The sequence below is a fragment of the Stegostoma tigrinum genome, chromosome 22 (genome assembly GCF_030684315.1).
Source record: "Stegostoma tigrinum isolate sSteTig4 chromosome 22, sSteTig4.hap1, whole genome shotgun sequence".
Classification (NCBI taxonomy): domain Eukaryota; kingdom Metazoa; phylum Chordata; class Chondrichthyes; order Orectolobiformes; family Stegostomatidae; genus Stegostoma; species Stegostoma tigrinum.
Genome location: NC_081375.1, coordinates 56,889,335 through 56,909,503, shown reverse-complemented (window position 1 = coordinate 56,909,503; position 20,169 = coordinate 56,889,335).

Sequence of the window (20,169 nt, the reverse complement as noted above, 5' to 3'; positions counted from 1 at the left end):
GCATCCCATTTCACTCAGTCACTGCATCGCATTTCACTCAGTCACTGCTTCGCATTTCACTCAGTCACTGCATCCCATTTCACTCAGTCATGCATCCATTTCACTCAGTCATGCATCCATTTCACTCAGTCATGCATCCATTTCACTCAGTCACTGCATCCCATTTCCCTCAGACAGGGCATCCCATTTCCATCAGTCACTGCGTCCCATTTCCTCAGTCACTGCATCTCCTTTCCATAGTCACGGCAATTCCATTTCACTCAGTCACTGCATCCCATTTCACTCAGTCACTGCATCCCATTTCAGAGTCACTGAATCCCATTTCCCACAGTGACTGCATCCCATTTCCCACAGTCACTGCATCCCATTTCCCACAGTCACTGCATCCCATTTCACTCAATCACTGCATCTCCTTCACCACAGTCACTGCATCCCATTCCCCACAGACACGGCATCCCATTCACTTGAGTCGCAGCATCCCATTTCAAACATACACTGCATCTCCTTTCCCTCAGTCACTGCATCCCTATTCACACAGCCACTGCATCCCATTTCACACAGCCACTGCATCCCATTTCACACAGCCAGTTCATCCCATTTCACTCAGTCACTGCATCCCATTTCACTCAGTCACTGCATCCCATTTCACTCAGTCACTGCATCTCCTTTCCTCAGTCACTGCATCCCATTTCACTCAGTCACTGCAGGCCATTTCCCTCAGTCACTGCATCCCATTACCATCAGTCACTATATCCCATTACCCTCAGTCACTGCATCACAGTACGCTCAGTCACAGCATCCCATTTCCCTCAGACACTGCATCCCATTTCCATCAGTCACTGCATACCATTTCCATCAGTCACTGCATCTCATTTCACTCAGTCACTGCATCCCATTTCCCTGAGTCACTGCATCCCATTTCCCTCAGTCACTGCATCCCATTTCCCTCAGTCACTGCATCCCACTTCCCTCAGTCACTGCATCCCACTTCCCTCAGTCAGTGCATCCCACTTCCCTCAGTCAGTGCATCCCGTTTCACTCAGTCACTGCATCCCATTTCACTCAGTCACTGCAACCTATTTCACTCAGTCACTCCATCCCATTTCCCTCAGTCGCAGCATCCCATTTCCCACAGACACTGCATTTCCTTTCCTTAAGTCACTGCATCCCATTTCACTCAGTCACTGCACCCCAAGCCCGCTCGGGCACTGCATCCCTATTAATTCAGTCACTCCTTCCCAGTACCTCAGTCACTGCATCCCTTTTCACTCAGTCACTGCATCCGTTTCCATCAGTCACTGCATCCCTTTACCCTCAGTTGCAGCATCCCATTTCCCACAGACACTGCATTTCCTTTCCCTAAGTCTCTGCAACTCATTTCCACCAGTCACTGCATCCCATTTCACTCCCCACTGCATCCCATTTCACTCAGCCACTGCATCCCATTTCACTCAGCCACTGCATCCCAGTTCACATAATCACCGCATCCCAGTTCACACAGTCACCACATCCCAGTTCACACAGTCACCACATCCCAGTTCACACAGTCACCGCATCCCAGTTCCGTCAGTCACCGCATCCCATTTACATCAGTCACTGTATCCGATTTCAATCAGTCACTGCGCGCATTTCACTCAGTCGCTGCATCCCATTCCACTCAGTCACTGCATCCCATTTCACTCAGTCAGTGCATCACATTTCACTCAGGCACTGTATCCCATTTCCCTAAGTCACTGCACCCCAAGCCCGCTCGGGCACTGCATCCCTATTAATTCAGCCACTCCTTCCCAGTACCCGAGTCACTGTACCGCATTTCACTCAGCCACTGCATCCCAGTTCACACAGTCACCGCATCCCAGTTCACACAGTCACCGCATCCCAGTTCACACAGCCACTGCATCCCATTTCAAACAGTCACTGCATCTCATTTCAAACAGTCACTGCATCTCATTTCACTCATTCAATGCTTCACATTCCATTCAGTCACCGCTTCCCATTTCCCACAGTCACTGCATCTCCTTTCCTCAGTCATTGCATCCCATTTCACTCAGTCACTGCAGGCCATTTCCCTCAGTCACTGCATCCCATTACCATCAGTCACTACATCCCATTACCCTCAGTCACTGCATCACTGTACGCTCAGTCACAGCATCCCATTTCCCTCAGACACTGCATCCCATTTCCATCAGTCACTGCATCCCATTACCCTCAGTCACTGCATCCCATTACCCTCAGTCACTGCATCCCATTTCACTCAGTCACTGCATTCCATTTGCCATAGTCACTGCATCTCCTTTCCTCAGTCACAGTATCCCATTTCACTCAGTCACTGCATCCATTTCCCTCAGTCACTACATCCCATTACCCTGAGTCACAGTATGCCATTTCCCACAGTCACTGCATCTCCTTTCCCTCAGTCACTGCATACCATTTCCCACAGTCACTGCATCCCATTTCCAACAGTGACTGCATCCCATTGCCAACAGTCACTGCAATCCATTTCCAACAGTCACCGCATCCCATTTCCCACAGTCACTGCATCCCATTTCCATCAGTGACTGCATCCCATTGCCAACAGTCACTGCAATCCATTTCCAAAAGTCACTGCATCCCATTTCCAAGAGTCAGTGTATCCCATTTCACTCAGCCACTGCATTCCATTTCCCTCAGTCACTGCATCCCAAATCACTCAATCACTGCATCCCATTTCACTCTGACACTGCGTCCCGTTTCCCTCAGTCACTCCATCCCATTACCGTCCGTCACTCCATCCAATTACTGTCAGTCACCGCATCCCATTTCGATCAGTCACTGCATTCCATTTCCACCAGTTACTGCATCCCATTTCACTCAGCCTCTGCATCCCATTTCACTAAGACAGTGCATCCCATTTCTCTCAGCCACTGTATCCCATTTCCCTCAGTCACTGTACTCCAAGCCCGCTCGGGCACTGCATCCCTATTAACTCAGTCACTCCTTCCCAGGACCTCAGTCACTGCATCCCATGTCCCACAGTAACTGCATCCAATTTCCATCAGGCACTGCAGCTCACGTCACTCTGTCACTGCATTCAATTTCCATCAGTCACTGCATCTCATTTCACTCATTAACTGCATCCCATTTCAATCAGAAACTGCATCCCATTTCACTCAGACACTGCATCCCATCTCACTCAGACACTGCAACCCATCTCACTCAGTCACTGCAACCCATCTCACTCAGTCACTGCATCCCATTTCCCTCAGTCACTGCATCCCATTTCCATCAGTCACTGGTTCCCGTATCTCACAGACGCTGCATTCAATTTCCGACACTCACTGTATCCCATTTCCCACTGCATCTCATTTCAATCAGTGATTGCATCCTACTTCCCACAAATACTGCATCCCATTTCGCTCAGTCACTGCATCTCATTTCACTTGGTCACTGCATCCCATTTCCCTCAGTCACTGCTTCCCATTTCCCTCAGTCACTGCATCTCATTTCCGTCAAACAATGCATCTCATTTCACTCAGTCACTGCTTCCCATTTCACTCAGTCAGTGCATCGCATTTCACTCAGTCACTGCATCGCATTTCACTGAGTCACTGCATCCCATTTCACGCAGTCACTGCAACCCATGTCCGTGTGTCACTGCATCTCATTTCACTCAGTCACTGCATCCCATTTCCCTCAGTCACTGCATCACATTTCAATCAGACACTGCATATCATTTCACTCAGTCACTGCACCTCATGTCACTCTGTCACTGCATCCAATTTCCATCAGTCACTGCATCCCATTTCACTCAGTGATGCATCCCATTTCCCTCAGTCACTGCATCCCATTACCATCAGTCACTACATCCCATTACCCTCAGTCACTGCATCACTGTACGCTCAGTCACAGCATCCCATTTCCCTCAGACACTGCATCCCATTTCCATCAGTCACTGCATCCCATTACCCTCAGTCACTGCATCCCATTACCCTCAGTCACTGCATCCCATTTCACTCAGTCACTGCATTCCATTTGCCATAGTCACTGCATCTCCTTTCCTCAGTCACAGTATCCCATTTCACTCAGTCACTGCATCCATTTCCCTCAGTCACTACATCCCATTACCCTGAGTCACAGTATGCCATTTCCCACAGTCACTGCATCTCCTTTCCCTCAGTCACTGCATACCATTTCCCACAGTCACTGCATCCCATTTCCAACAGTGACTGCATCCCATTGCCAACAGTCACTGCAATCCATTTCCAACAGTCACCGCATCCCATTTCCCACAGTCACTGCATCCCATTTCCATCAGTGACTGCATCCCATTGCCAACAGTCACTGCAATCCATTTCCAAAAGTCACTGCATCCCATTTCCAAGAGTCAGTGTATCCCATTTCACTCAGCCACTGCATTCCATTTCCCTCAGTCACTGCATCCCAAATCACTCAATCACTGCATCCCATTTCACTCTGACACTGCGTCCCGTTTCCCTCAGTCACTCCATCCCATTACCGTCCGTCACTCCATCCAATTACTGTCAGTCACCGCATCCCATTTCGATCAGTCACTGCATTCCATTTCCACCAGTTACTGCATCCCATTTCACTCAGCCTCTGCATCCCATTTCACTAAGACAGTGCATCCCATTTCTCTCAGCCACTGTATCCCATTTCCCTCAGTCACTGTACTCCAAGCCCGCTCGGGCACTGCATCCCTATTAACTCAGTCACTCCTTCCCAGGACCTCAGTCACTGCATCCCATGTCCCACAGTAACTGCATCCAATTTCCATCAGGCACTGCAGCTCACGTCACTCTGTCACTGCATTCAATTTCCATCAGTCACTGCATCTCATTTCACTCATTAACTGCATCCCATTTCAATCAGACACTGCATCCCATTTCACTCAGACACTGCATCCCATCTCACTCAGACACTGCAACCCATCTCACTCAGTCACTGCAACCCATCTCACTCAGTCACTGCATCCCATTTCCCTCAGTCACTGCATCCCATTTCCATCAGTCACTGGTTCCCGTATCTCACAGACGCTGCATTCAATTTCCGACACTCACTGTATCCCATTTCCCACTGCATCTCATTTCAATCAGTGATTGCATCCTACTTCCCACAAATACTGCATCCCATTTCGCTCAGTCACTGCATCTCATTTCACTTGGTCACTGCATCCCATTTCCCTCAGTCACTGCTTCCCATTTCCCTCAGTCACTGCATCTCATTTCCGTCAAACAATGCATCTCATTTCACTCAGTCACTGCTTCCCATTTCACTCAGTCAGTGCATCGCATTTCACTCAGTCACTGCATCGCATTTCACTGAGTCACTGCATCCCATTTCACGCAGTCACTGCAACCCATGTCCGTGTGTCACTGCATCTCATTTCACTCAGTCACTGCATCCCATTTCCCTCAGTCACTGCATCACATTTCAATCAGACACTGCATATCATTTCACTCAGTCACTGCACCTCATGTCACTCTGTCACTGCATCCAATTTCCATCAGTCACTGCATCCCATTTCACTCAGTGATGCATCCCATTTCACTCAGTGACTGCATCCCAATTCACTCAGTGAATGAATCACATTTCACTCAGTCACTGCATCGCCTTTCACGCAGTCACTGCATCCCATTTCACGCAGTCACTGCATCGCATTTCACGCAGTCACTGCATCGCATTTCACTCAGTCACTGCATCACATTTCACTCAGTCACTGCATCACATTTCACTCGATCACTGCATCTCCTTCACCACAGTCACAGCATCCCATTTCCATCAGTCACTGTTTCCCGTGTCTAACAGATGCTGCCTTCAATTTCCAACACTCAATGTATCCCATTTCCCATAGACACAGCATCTCCTTTCCCACAGTCTCGGCATCTCATTTCAATCAGTGGTTGCATCCTACTTCCCAAAAATAGTGCATCCCATTTCGCTCAGTCACTGCATCTCATTTCACTCGGTCACTGCATCCCATTTCCTTCAGTCACTGCATCTCATTTCCGTCAGTTACTGCATCATATTTCCATCAAACAATGCATCTCATTTCACTCAGTGACTGCAGCTCATGTCACTCTGTCACTGCATCCAATTTTCATCAGTCAGTGCATCTCATTTCACTCATTCACTGCATCCCATTTCACTCAGTCACTGCATCGCATTTCACTCAGTCACTGCTTCGCATTTCACTCAGTCACTGCATCCCATTTCACTCAGTCATGCATCCATTTCACTCAGTCATGCATCCATTTCACTCAGTCATGCATCCATTTCACTCAGTCACTGCATCCCATTTCCCTCAGACAGGGCATCCCATTTCCATCAGTCACTGCGTCCCATTTCCTCAGTCACTGCATCTCCTTTCCATAGTCACGGCAATTCCATTTCACTCAGTCACTGCATCCCATTTCACTCAGTCACTGCATCCCATTTCAGAGTCACTGAATCCCATTTCCCACAGTGACTGCATCCCATTTCCCACAGTCACTGCATCCCATTTCCCACAGTCACTGCATCCCATTTCACTCAATCACTGCATCTCCTTCACCACAGTCACTGCATCCCATTCCCCACAGACACGGCATCCCATTCACTTGAGTCGCAGCATCCCATTTCAAACATACACTGCATCTCCTTTCCCTCAGTCACTGCATCCCTATTCACACAGCCACTGCATCCCATTTCACACAGCCACTGCATCCCATTTCACACAGCCAGTTCATCCCATTTCACTCAGTCACTGCATCCCATTTCACTCAGTCACTGCATCCCATTTCACTCAGTCACTGCATCTCCTTTCCTCAGTCACTGCATCCCATTTCACTCAGTCACTGCAGGCCATTTCCCTCAGTCACTGCATCCCATTACCATCAGTCACTATATCCCATTACCCTCAGTCACTGCATCACAGTACGCTCAGTCACAGCATCCCATTTCCCTCAGACACTGCATCCCATTTCCATCAGTCACTGCATACCATTTCCATCAGTCACTGCATCCCATTTCACTCAGTCACTGCATCCCATTTCCCTCAGTCACTGCATCCCACTTCCCTCAGTCAGTGCATCCCACTTCCCTCAGTCAGTGCATCCCGTTTCACTCAGTCACTGCATCCCATTTCACTCAGTCACTGCAACCTATTTCACTCAGTCACTGCATCCCATTTCCTTCAGTCACTGCATCCCATTTCCGTCAGTCACTCCATCCCATTTCCCTCAGTCGCAGCATCCCATTTCCCACAGACACTGCATTTCCTTTCCTTAAGTCACTGCATCCCATTTCACTCAGTCACTGCACCCCAAGCCCGCTCGGGCACTGCATCCCTATTAATTCAGTCACTCCTTCCCAGTACCTCAGTCACTGCATCCCTTTTCACTCAGTCACTGCATCCGTTTCCATCAGTCACTGCATCCCTTTACCCTCAGTTGCAGCATCCCATTTCCCACAGACACTGCATTTCCTTTCCCTAAGTCTCTGCAACTCATTTCCACCAGTCACTGCATCCCATTTCACTCCCCACTGCATCCCATTTCACTCAGCCACTGCATCCCATTTCACTCAGCCACTGCATCCCAGTTCACATAATCACCGCATCCCAGTTCACACAGTCACCACATCCCAGTTCACACAGTCACCACATCCCAGTTCACACAGTCACCGCATCCCAGTTCCGTCAGTCACCGCATCCCATTTACATCAGTCACTGTATCCGATTTCAATCAGTCACTGCGCGCATTTCACTCAGTCGCTGCATCCCATTCCACTCAGTCACTGCATCCCATTTCACTCAGTCAGTGCATCACATTTCACTCAGGCACTGTATCCCATTTCCCTAAGTCACTGCACCCCAAGCCCGCTCGGGCACTGCATCCCTATTAATTCAGCCACTCCTTCCCAGTACCCGAGTCACTGGACCGCATTTCACTCAGCCACTGCATCCCAGTTCACACAGTCACCGCATCCCAGTTCACACAGTCACCGCATCCCAGTTCACACAGCCACTGCATCTCATTTCAAACAGTCACTGCATCTCATTTCACTCATTCAATGCTTCACATTCCATTCAGTCACCGCTTCCCATTTCCCACAGTCACTGCATCTCCTTTCCTCAGTCATTGCATCCCATTTCACTCAGTCACTGCAGGCCATTTCCCTCAGTCACTGCATCCCATTACCATCAGTCACTACATCCCATTACCCTCAGTCACTGCATCACTGTACGCTCAGTCACAGCATCCCATTTCCCTCAGACACTGCATCCCATTTCCATCAGTCACTGCATCCCATTACCCTCAGTCACTGCATCCCATTTCACTCAGTCACTGCATTCCATTTGCCATAGTCACTGCATCTCCTTTCCTCAGTCACAGTATCCCATTTCACTCAGTCACTGCATCCATTTCCCTCAGTCACTACATCCCATTACCCTGAGTCACAGTATGCCATTTCCCACAGTCACTGCATCTCCTTTCCCTCAGTCACTGCATACCATTTCCCACAGTCACTGCATCCCATTTCCAACAGTGACTGCATCCCATTGCCAACAGTCACTGCAACCCATTTCCAACAGTCACCGCATCCCATTTCCCACAGTCACTGCATCCCATTTCCATCAGTGACTGCATCCCATTGCCAACAGTCACTGCAATCCATTTCCAAAAGTCACTGCATCCCATTTCCAAGAGTCAGTGTATCCCATTTCACTCAGCCACTGCATTCCATTTCCCTCAGTCACTGCATCCCAAATCACTCAATCACTGCATCCCATTTCACTCTGACACTGCGTCCCGTTTCCCTCAGTCACTCCATCCCATTACCGTCCGTCACTCCATCCAATTACTGTCAGTCACCGCATCCCATTTCGATCAGTCACTGCATTCCATTTCCACCAGTTACTGCATCCCATTTCACTCAGCCTCTGCATCCCATTTCACTAAGACAGTGCATCCCATTTCTCTCAGCCACTGTATCCCATTTCCCTCAGTCACTGTACTCCAAGCCCGCTCGGGCACTGCATCCCTATTAACTCAGTCACTCCTTCCCAGGACCTCAGTCACTGCATCCCATGTCCCACAGTAACTGCATCCAATTTCCATCAGGCACTGCAGCTCACGTCACTCTGTCACTGCATTCAATTTCCATCAGTCACTGCATCTCATTTCACTCATTAACTGCATCCCATTTCAATCAGACACTGCATCCCATTTCACTCAGACACTGCATCCCATCTCACTCAGACACTGCAACCCATCTCACTCAGTCACTGCAACCCATCTCACTCAGTCACTGCAACCCATCTCACTCAGTCACTGCATCCCATTTCCCTCAGTCACTGCATCCCATTTCCATCAGTCACTGGTTCCCGTATCTCACAGACGCTGCATTCAATTTCCGACACTCACTGTATCCCATTTCCCACTGCATCTCATTTCAATCAGTGATTGCATCCTACTTCCCACAAATACTGCATCCCATTTCGCTCAGTCACTGCATCTCATTTCACTTGGTCACTGCATCCCATTTCCCTCAGTCACTGCTTCCCATTTCCCTCAGTCACTGCATCTCATTTCCGTCAAACAATGCATCTCATTTCACTCAGTCACTGCTTCCCATTTCACTCAGTCAGTGCATCGCATTTCACTCAGTCACTGCATCGCATTTCACTGAGTCACTGCATCCCATTTCACTCAGTCACTGCATCCCAATTCCCGCAGTCACTGCAACCCATGTCCGTGTGTCACTGCATCCCATTTCCCTCAGTCAATGCATCCCATGTCCCTCAGTCACTGCATCCCATTTCACTCAGTCAGTGCGTCCCATTTCGCTCAGGCACTGTATCCCATTTCCCTCACTCAGTGCACCCCAAGTCCGCTCGGGCATTGCACTCCCATGAACTCAGTCACTCCTTCCCATTACCTCAGTCACTGAATCCCATTTCCCTCAGGTTCTGCATCACATTTCCATCAGATACTGCAGCTCATGTCACTCTGTCACTGCATCCCATTTCCCTCAGTCACTGCATCCCAATTCCCTCAGTCACTGCATCCCATTTCACTCAGTCACTGCATCCCATTTCACTCAGTCACTGCATCTCCTTCGCCACAGTCACAGCATCCCATTTCAAGCAGTCACTGCATCACATTTCACTCAGTCACTGCATCCCATCGACTCAATCACTGCATCTCCTTCACCACAGTCACTGCATCACATTTCCATCAGTCACTGTTTCCCGTATCTCACAGACGATGAATTCAATTTCCCTCAGTCAATGCATCCCATTTCCCTCAGTCACTGCATCCCATTTCCCTCAGTCACTGCATCACATTTCCATCAGACACTGCAGCTCATGTCACTCTGTCACTGCATCCAATTTCCATCGGTCACTGCATCCCATTGCACTCAGTGATGCATCCAATTTCAAGCAGTCACTGCATCACATTTCACTCAGTCACTGCATCACATTTCACTCAGTCACTGCATCACATTTCACTCAGTCACTGCATCACATTTCAAACAGTCACTGCATCACACTTCACTCAGTCACTGCATCCCATTTCACGCAGCCACTGCATCACATTTCACTCAGTCACTGCATCACATTTCACTCAGTCACTGCATCACATTTCACTCAGTCACTGCATCACATTTCACTCAGTCACTGCATCACATTTCACTCAGTCACTGCATCCCATTTACTCAATCACTGCATCTCCTTCACCACAGTCACTGCATCACATTTCCATCAGTCACTGTTTCCCGTATCTCACAGACGATGCATTCAATTTCCCACACTCACTGCATCCCATTTCCCTCAGTCACTGCATCCCATGTCCCTCAGTCACTGCATCCCATGTCCCTCAGTCACTGCATCTCATTTCACTCAGTCAAAGCATCCTATTTCCCTGAGCCACTGCATCCCATTTCACTCAGTGACTGCATCACAGTTCACTCAGTGACTGAATCACAGTTCACTCAGTGACTGAATCACAGTACACTGAGTGAGTGCATCATATTTCACTCAGTGACGGAATCACATTTCACTCAGTGACTGAATCACATTTCACTGAGTCACTGCATCCCATTTCACGCAGCCACTGCATCGCATTTCACGCAGTCATTGCATCCCATTTCACTCAGTCACTGCATCCATTTTCCCATCGTCACAGCATCTCCTTTCCCACAGTCTCTGTATCTCATTTCAATCAGTGATTGCATCCTACTTCCCAAAAATCGTGCATCCCATTTCGCTCAGTCACTGCATCCCATGTCCCTCAGTCACTGCATCCCATTTCCCTCAGTCACTGCATCTCATTTCCGTCAGTTACTGCATCATATTTCCATCAAACAATGCATCTCATTTCACTCAGTCACTGCAGCTCACGTCACTCTGTCACTGCATCCAATTTCCATCAGTCCGTGCATCTCATTTCACTCATTCACTGCATCCCATTTCACTCAGTCACTGCATCCATTTCCATCAGTCACTGCATCCCATTACCCTCAGTCACTGCATCCCATTACCCTCAGTCGCAGCATCCCATTTCCCACAGACACTGCATTTCCTTTCCCTTAGTCATTGCATCTCATTTCCACCAGTCACTGCATCCCATTTCACTCAGCCACTGCATCCCATTTCACTCGGCCACTGCATCCCATTTCACTCAGCCACTGCATCGCATTTCCCTCAGTCACTGCAGCTCATGTCACTCAGTCACTGCAGCTCATGTCACTCAGTCACTGCAGCTCATGTCACTCTGTCACTGCATCCAATTTCCATCAGTCAGTGCATCTCATTTCACTCAGTGACAGCATCACAGTTCACTGAGTCACTGCATCACAGTTCACCCACTGACTGAATCACAGTTCACTCAGTGAGCGCATCACATTTTACTCAGTGACGGAATCACATTTCACTGTGACTGAATCACATTTCACTCAGTGACTGAATCACATTTCACTCAGTCACTGCGTCCCATTTCCCTCAGTCACTGCATCCCATTTCCCTCAGTCACTGCATCCCAGTTCCCTCAGTCACTGCATCCCATTTCACTCAGTCACTGCATCCCATTCCACTCAGTCACTGCATCTCCTTCAACACAGTCAGTGCATCCCATTTCCATCAGTCACTGTTTCCCTTATCTCACAGACGCTGCATTCAATTTCCCACATTCACTGCATCCCATTGCACATAGTCACAGCATCTCCTTGCCCTCAGTCTCAGCATCTCATTTCACTCAGTGATTGCATCCTTCTTCCCACAAATACTGCATCCCATTTCCCTCAGTCACTGCATCCCATTTCACTCGGTCAGTGCATCCCATTTCACTCAGTCACTGCATCCCATTTCACTCAGCCACTGCATCGCATTTCACTCAGCCACTGCATCCCATTTCACTCAGCCACTGCATCGCATTTCACTCAGTCACTGCAGCTCATGTCACTCAGTCACTGCAGCTCATGTCACTCTGCCACTGCATCCAATTTCCATCAGTCAGTGCATCTCATTTCACTCAGTGACAGCATCACAGTTCACTGAGTCACTGGATCACAGTTCACCCACTGACTGAATCACAGTTCACTCAGTGAGTACATCACAGTTCACTCAGTGAGTGCATCACATTTCACTCAGTGAGTGCATCACATTTCACTCAGTGAGTGCATCACATTTCACTCAGTGACGGAATCACATTTCACTCAGTGACGGAATCACATTTCACTCAGTGACTGAATCACATTTCACTCAATGACTGAATCACATTTCCCTCAGTCACTGCGTCCCATTTCCCTCAGTCACTGCGTCCCATTTCCCTCAGTCACTGCATCCCATTTCCCTCAGTCACTGCATCCCAGTTCCCTCGGTCACTGCATCCCATCTACTCAATCACTGCATCTCCTTCACCACAGTTTCTGCATCACATTTCCATCAGTCACTGTTTCCCGTATCTCACAGACGATGAATTCAATTTCCCTCAGTCACTGCATCCCATTTCCCTCAGTCACTGCATCCCATTTCCCTCAGTCACTGCATCACATTTCCATCAGACACTGCAGCTCATGTCACTCTGTCACTGCATCCAATTTCCATCGGTCACTGCATCCCATTGCACTCAGTGATGCATCCAATTTCAAGCAGTCACTGCATCACATTTCACTCAGTCACTGCATCACATTTCACTCAGTTACTGCATCACATTTCAAACAGTCACTGCATCACATTTCACTCAGTCACTGCATCCCATTTCACGCAGCCACTGCATCACATTTCACTCAGTCACTGCATCACATTTCACTCAGTCACTGCATCACATTTCACTCAGTCACTGCATCCCATTTACTCAATCACTGCATTTCCTTCACCACAGTCACTGCATCACATTTCCATCAGTCACTGTTTCCTGTATCTCACAGACGATGCATTCAATTTCCCACACTCACTGCATCCCATTTCCATCAGTCACTGCATCCCATTTCACCTAGTCCCTGCATCCCATTGCACTCAGTGATGCATCCCATTGCACTCAGTGACTGCATCGCATTTCACTCAGTCACTGCATCCCATTTCCCTCAGTCACTGCATCCCAATTCCCTCAGGTCACTGCATCCCATGTCCCTCAGTCACTGCATCCCATGTCCCTAAGTCACTGCATCCCATTTCCCTCAGTCACTGCACCCCAAGCCCGCTCGGGCACTGATTCCCTATTAACTCAGAAACTCCTTCCCAGTCCCTCTGTCACTGCAGCTCATGTCACTCTGTCACTCAATCCCATTTCCCTCAGTCACGGCATCCAATGTCCCTCAGTCACTGCATCCCACGTCCCTCCGTCACTGCATCCCATGTCCCTCAGTCACTGCATCCCATGTCCCTCAGTCACTGCATCCCATGTCCCTCAGTCACTGCATCCCATTTCACTCAGTCACTGCATCCTATTTCACTCAGTCACTGCATCTCATTTCACTCAGTCACTGCATCTCATTTCACTCAGCCACTGCATCCCATTTCACTCAGTGACTGCATCACAGTACACTCAGTTACTGAATCACAGTACACTCAGTGAGTGCAACATATTTCACTCAGTGACGGAATCACATTTCACTCAGTCACTGCGTCCCATTTCACGCAGTCACTGCATCCCATTTCACTCAGTCACTGCATCCCATTTCACTCAGTCACTGCATCCCATTTCACTCAGTCACTGCATCCCATTTCACTCAGTCACTGCATCCCATTTCACTCAGTCACTGCATCCCATTTCACTCAGTCACTGCATCCCAATTGACTCCATCACTGCAGCTCCTTCAACACAGTCACAGCATCCCATTTCCATCAGTCACTGGTTCCCATATCTCACAGACACTGCATTCAATTTCCAACACTCACTGTATCCCATTTCCCATAGACACAGCGTCTCCTTTCCCACAGTCTCTGCATCTCATTTCACTCAGTGATTGCATCCTACTTCCCAAAAATTCTGCATCCCATTTCGCTCAGTCACTGCATCTCATTTCACTCGGTCACAGCATCCCATTTCCCTCAGTCACTGCATCCAATTTCCCACATTCACTGCATCTCCTTTCCCTCAGTCAATGCGTCACATTCCAGTGAGTCACTGCATCCCATTCCACAGTGTCACAGCATCCCATTTCACTCAGTGACTGTAACCCATTACCCTCAGTCACTGCATCCCATTTCCATCAGTCACTGCGTCCCATTCATCTCAGTCACTGAATCCCATTTCCCTCATTCACTGCATCCCATTTCCATCAGTCACTGCATCCCATTTATCTCAGTCACTGAATCCCATTTCCATCAGTCACTGCATCCCATTCCCCAGAGTCACTGAATCCCATTTCCCTCATTCACTGCATCCCATTTCCATCAGTCACTGCATCCCATTTATCGCAGTCACTGCATCCCATTCCGCACTGTCACTTCATCCCATTCCCCACAGTCACTGCATCCCATTCCCCACAGACACGGCATCCCGTTCACTTGAGTCGCTGCATCCCATTTCAAACAGACACTGCATCTCCTTTCCCTCAGTCACTGCATCCCTATTCACACAGTCACTGCATCCCAGTTCACACAGCCACTGCATCCCATTTCACACAGCCACTGCATCCCATTTCACACAGCCACTGCATCCCATTTCACTCAATGCTTCACTTTACACTCAGTCAGGGCATCCCATTTCCATCTGTCACTGCGTCCCATTTCCTCAGTCACTGCATCTCCTTTCCACAGTCACGGCAATCCAATTTCACTCAGTCACTGCCTCCCATTGTCCTCAGTCACTGCATCCCATTGTCCTCATTCACTGCATCCCATTGTCCTCATTCACTGCATCCATTTTCACTCAGTCACTGTATCCCATTACCCTCAGTCACTGCATCCCATTTCACTCAGTCACTGCATCCCATTACCCTCAGTCACTGCATCCCATTACCCTCAGTCACTGCATCCCATTACCTTCAGTCGCAGGATCCCATTTCCAACAGACACTGCATCCCATTTCCGTCAGTCACTGCATACCATTTCCATCAGTCACTGCATCCCAGTTCACTCAGTCTCGGCATCTCATTTCCCTCAGTCACTGCATCCCATTTCTCTCAGTCACTGCAACCCATTTCCCTCAGTCACTGCATCCCATTCCCCACAGTCACTGAATCCCATTACCCTCAGTCACTGCATCCCATTACCTTCAGTCGCAGGATCCCATTTCCAACAGACACTGCATTCCATTTCCGTCAGCCACTGCATCCCATTTCCCTCAGTCACTGCATACCATTTCCATCAGTCACTGCATCCCAGTTCACTCAATCTCGGCATCTCATTTCCCTCAGTCACTGCATCCCATTTCCCTCAGTCACTGCAACCCATTTCCCTCAGTCACTGCAACCCATTTCCCTCAGTCACTGCATCTCCTTTCCACAGTCACGGCAATCCCATTTCACTCAGTCACTGCATCCCATTTCACTCAGTCACTGCATCCCATTTCACAGAGTCACTGCATCTCCTTTCCATCAGTCACTGCGTCCCATTTCACTTAGTCACTGCGTCCCATTTCCATCAATCACTGCATCCCATTTCCCAGTCACTGCATCCCATTACCATCAGTCACTACATCCCATTACCCTCAGTCACTGCATCACAGTACGCTCAGTCACAGCATCCCATTTCCCTCAGACACTGCATCCCATTCCCATCAGTCACTGCATCCCATTTCCATCAGTCACTGCATCCCATTTCCATCAGTCACTGCATCCCATTTCACTCAGTCACTGCATCCCATTTCACTCAGTCACTGCAACCCATTTGACACAGTCACTGCAACCCATTTGACACAGTCACTGCAGCCCACTTCACGCAGTCACTGTATCCCATTTAAGAGTCACTGCATCCCAAAACCGTCAGTCACAGCATCCCATTTCTCTCAGTCACAGCATGCCATTTCCCACAGACACTGCATCTCCTTTCCCTCAGTCACTGCGTCCCATTCATCTCAGTCACTGAATCCCATTTCCCTCATTCACTGCATCCCATTTCCATCAGTCACTGCATCCCATTTATCTCAGTCACTGAATCCCATTTCCATCAGTCACTGCATCCCATTCCCCAGAGTCACTGTATCCCATTTCCCTCATTCACTGCATCCCATTTCCATCAGTCACTGCATCCCATTTATCGCAGTCACTGCATCCCATTCCGCACTGTCACTTCATCCCATTCCCCACAGTCACTGCATCCCATTCCCCACAGACACGGCATCCCGTTCACTTGAGTCGCTGCATCCCATTTCAAACAGACACTGCATCTCCTTTCCCTCAGTCACTGCATCCCTATTCACACAGTCACTGCATCCCAGTTCACACAGCCACTGCATCCCATTTCACACAGCCACTGCATCCCATTTCACACAGCCACTGCATCCCATTTCACTCAATGCTTCACTTTACACTCAGTCAGGGCATCCCATTTCCATCTGTCACTGCGTCCCATTTCCTCAGTCACTGCATCTCCTTTCCACAGTCACGGCAATCCAATTTCACTCAGTCACTGCCTCCCATTGTCCTCAGTCACTGCATCCCATTGTCCTCATTCACTGCATCCCATTGTCCTCATTCACTGCATCCATTTTCACTCAGTCACTGTATCCCATTACCCTCAGTCACTGCATCCCATTTCACTCAGTCACTGCATCCCATTACCCTCAGTCACTGCATCCCATTACCCTCAGTCACTGCATCCCATTACCTTCAGTCGCAGGATCCCATTTCCAACAGACACTGCATCCCATTTCCGTCAGTCACTGCATACCATTTCCATCAGTCACTGCATCCCAGTTCACTCAGTCTCGGCATCTCATTTCCCTCAGTCACTGCATCCCATTTCTCTCAGTCACTGCAACCCATTTCCCTCAGTCACTGCATCCCATTCCCCACAGTCACTGAATCCCATTACCCTCAGTCACTGCATCCCATTACCTTCAGTCGCAGGATCCCATTTCCAACAGACACTGCATTCCATTTCCGTCAGCCACTGCATCCCATTTCCCTCAGTCACTGCATACCATTTCCATCAGTCACTGCATCCCAGTTCACTCAGTCTCGGCATCTCATTTCCCTCAGTCACTGCATCCCATTTCCCTCAGTCACTGCAGCCCATTTCCCTCAGTCACTGCAACCCATTTCCCTCAGTCACTGCATCTCCTTTCCACAGTCACGGCAATCCCATTTCACTCAGTCACTGCATCCCATTTCACTCAGTCACTGCATCCCATTTCACAGAGTCACTGCATCTCCTTTCCATCAGTCACTGCGTCCCATTTCACTTAGTCACTGCGTCCCATTTCCATCAATCACTGCATCCCATTTCCCAGTCACTGCATCCCATTACCATCAGTCACTACATCCCATTACCCTCAGTCACTGCATCACAGTACGCTCAGTCACAGCATCCCATTTCCCTCAGACACTGCATCCCATTCCCATCAGTCACTGCATCCCATTTCCATCAGTCACTGCATCCCATTTCCATCAGTCACTGCATCCCATTTCACTCAGTCACTGCATCCCATTTCACTCAGTCACTGCAACCCATTTGACACAGTCACTGCAACCCATTTGACACAGTCACTGCAGCCCACTTCACGCAGTCACTGTATCCCATTTAAGAGTCACTGCATCCCAAAACCGTCAGTCACAGCATCCCATTTCTCTCAGTCACAGCATGCCATTTCCCACAGACACTGCATCTCCTTTCCCTCAGTCACTGCATCCCATTACCCTCAGTCACAGCATCCCATTAACCTCAGTCACAGCATCCCATTTCACTCAGTCACTGCATTCCATCTCCCACAGTCACTGCATCCCATTCGCCACAGTCACCGCATCCCATTTCCCAAATACACAGAATCACCTTTCCCTCAGTCACTGCCTCCCATTACCCTCAGTCACAGCATCCCATTTCACTCAGTCACAGCATCCCATCTCCATGAGTCACTGCATCCCAGTTCACACATTCACTGCAGCGCATTTCACTCAGTCACTGCATCCCATTTCACTCAGACACTGCAACCCATTTCCCAGTCACTGGATCCCATTTCCCTCAGTCACTGCATCCCATTAGACATAGTCATAGCATCCCAGCTTACTCAGTCACTGCAACCCAGTTCAATCAGTCTCGGCATCCCATTCCCCTCAGTCACTGCATTCCATTACCCTCAGTCACAGCATCCCATTTCACTCAGTCACAGCATCCCATCTCCATGAGTCACTGCATCCCAGTTCACACATTCACTGCAGCCCATTTCCCTCAGTCACTGCATCCCATTAGACATAGTCATAGCATCCCAGCTTACTCAGTCACTGCAACCCAGTTCAATCAGTCTCGGCATCCCATTCCCCTCAGTCACTGCATTCCATTACCCTCAGACACAGCATGCCATTTCCCACAGTCACTGCAGCTCCTTTCAATCAGTCAACGCATCCCATTTCCATCAGTCAACGCATCCCATTTCCCTCAGTCACAGTATCCCATTTCCCTCAGTCACTACAACCCATTTCCCGCAGTCACTCCAACCCATTTCCCGCAGTCACTGCATCCTATTTCACTCTGTCACTGCATCTAATTACCCTCAGTCACTGCATCCCATTACCCTCAGTCACTGCATCCCAGTTCACACAGTCACTGCATCCAATTTCACTGAGTCACTGAATCCCGTTTCACTGAGTCACTGAATCGCATTTGTTGTTCTCACTTGAATGCAATGGTCATGAATCTCCTCCAATCGCTGGTCATGTATTTCCAATGCAAAATTTTACCAAGTTTTGATTTTCAATTTTGATTACATGTGTTTCCTCTATTCTATAAGATGCTGCAATAAACTCAAATTTGACGAATCATAATTCAACCACCATTACCTACAGAGTTAATTTCATCAAACAGATCCAATTAGAATTGTCATATTCCCAAATCCTGATTCAAGTTTTTCTAATTATGGGCCACGTGGTTAAGAAAAAAGACACTTAGAATCAGAGAGATGTACAGTCGGGAAACAGATCCTTTGGCCCAATTTGTCTATGTTGACCAGATATCCTAAATTAATTTAGTCCCATTTGCCAGCATTTGGCCCATATTCCTCTCAACCCATCCTATTCATATACCCATCCACATGCCTTTTAAACGTACAAGCCTCCACCACTTCCTCTGGCAGCTCACTCCATACATGCACCACTATGAAAAAAATCCGGTCCATTTTAAATCTTCCCTCTCTCATTTTTAACCTATTCCCTCCAGTTTTGGATTCCAGCAACCCGGGGAAAAGATCTTGGCTGTTCGCTCTATCCACGTCCCTCGTAATTGTATAAACTTCTATATGGTCAGCCCTGAACTCCAAAGTTCCAAGAAATAGCTGCCTGTTCAAGCCCACGGTATACCTCCAACCTCTGATGCTCATAACATCCTTGTAGATCTTCTCTGAACCCTTTCAAGTTTACAACATACAACAACACAGCGCAAAACAGGCCCTTCGGCCCTCAATGTTGCACCGACATCCTTCCTCTCGCAAGGAGACCAAAATCGATTGCAGTATTCCAAAAGCAGCCGAACCAACGTCCTACGTGGCTGCTAAGTGATCTCCCAACTCCTATACTCAATGCACTGACCGA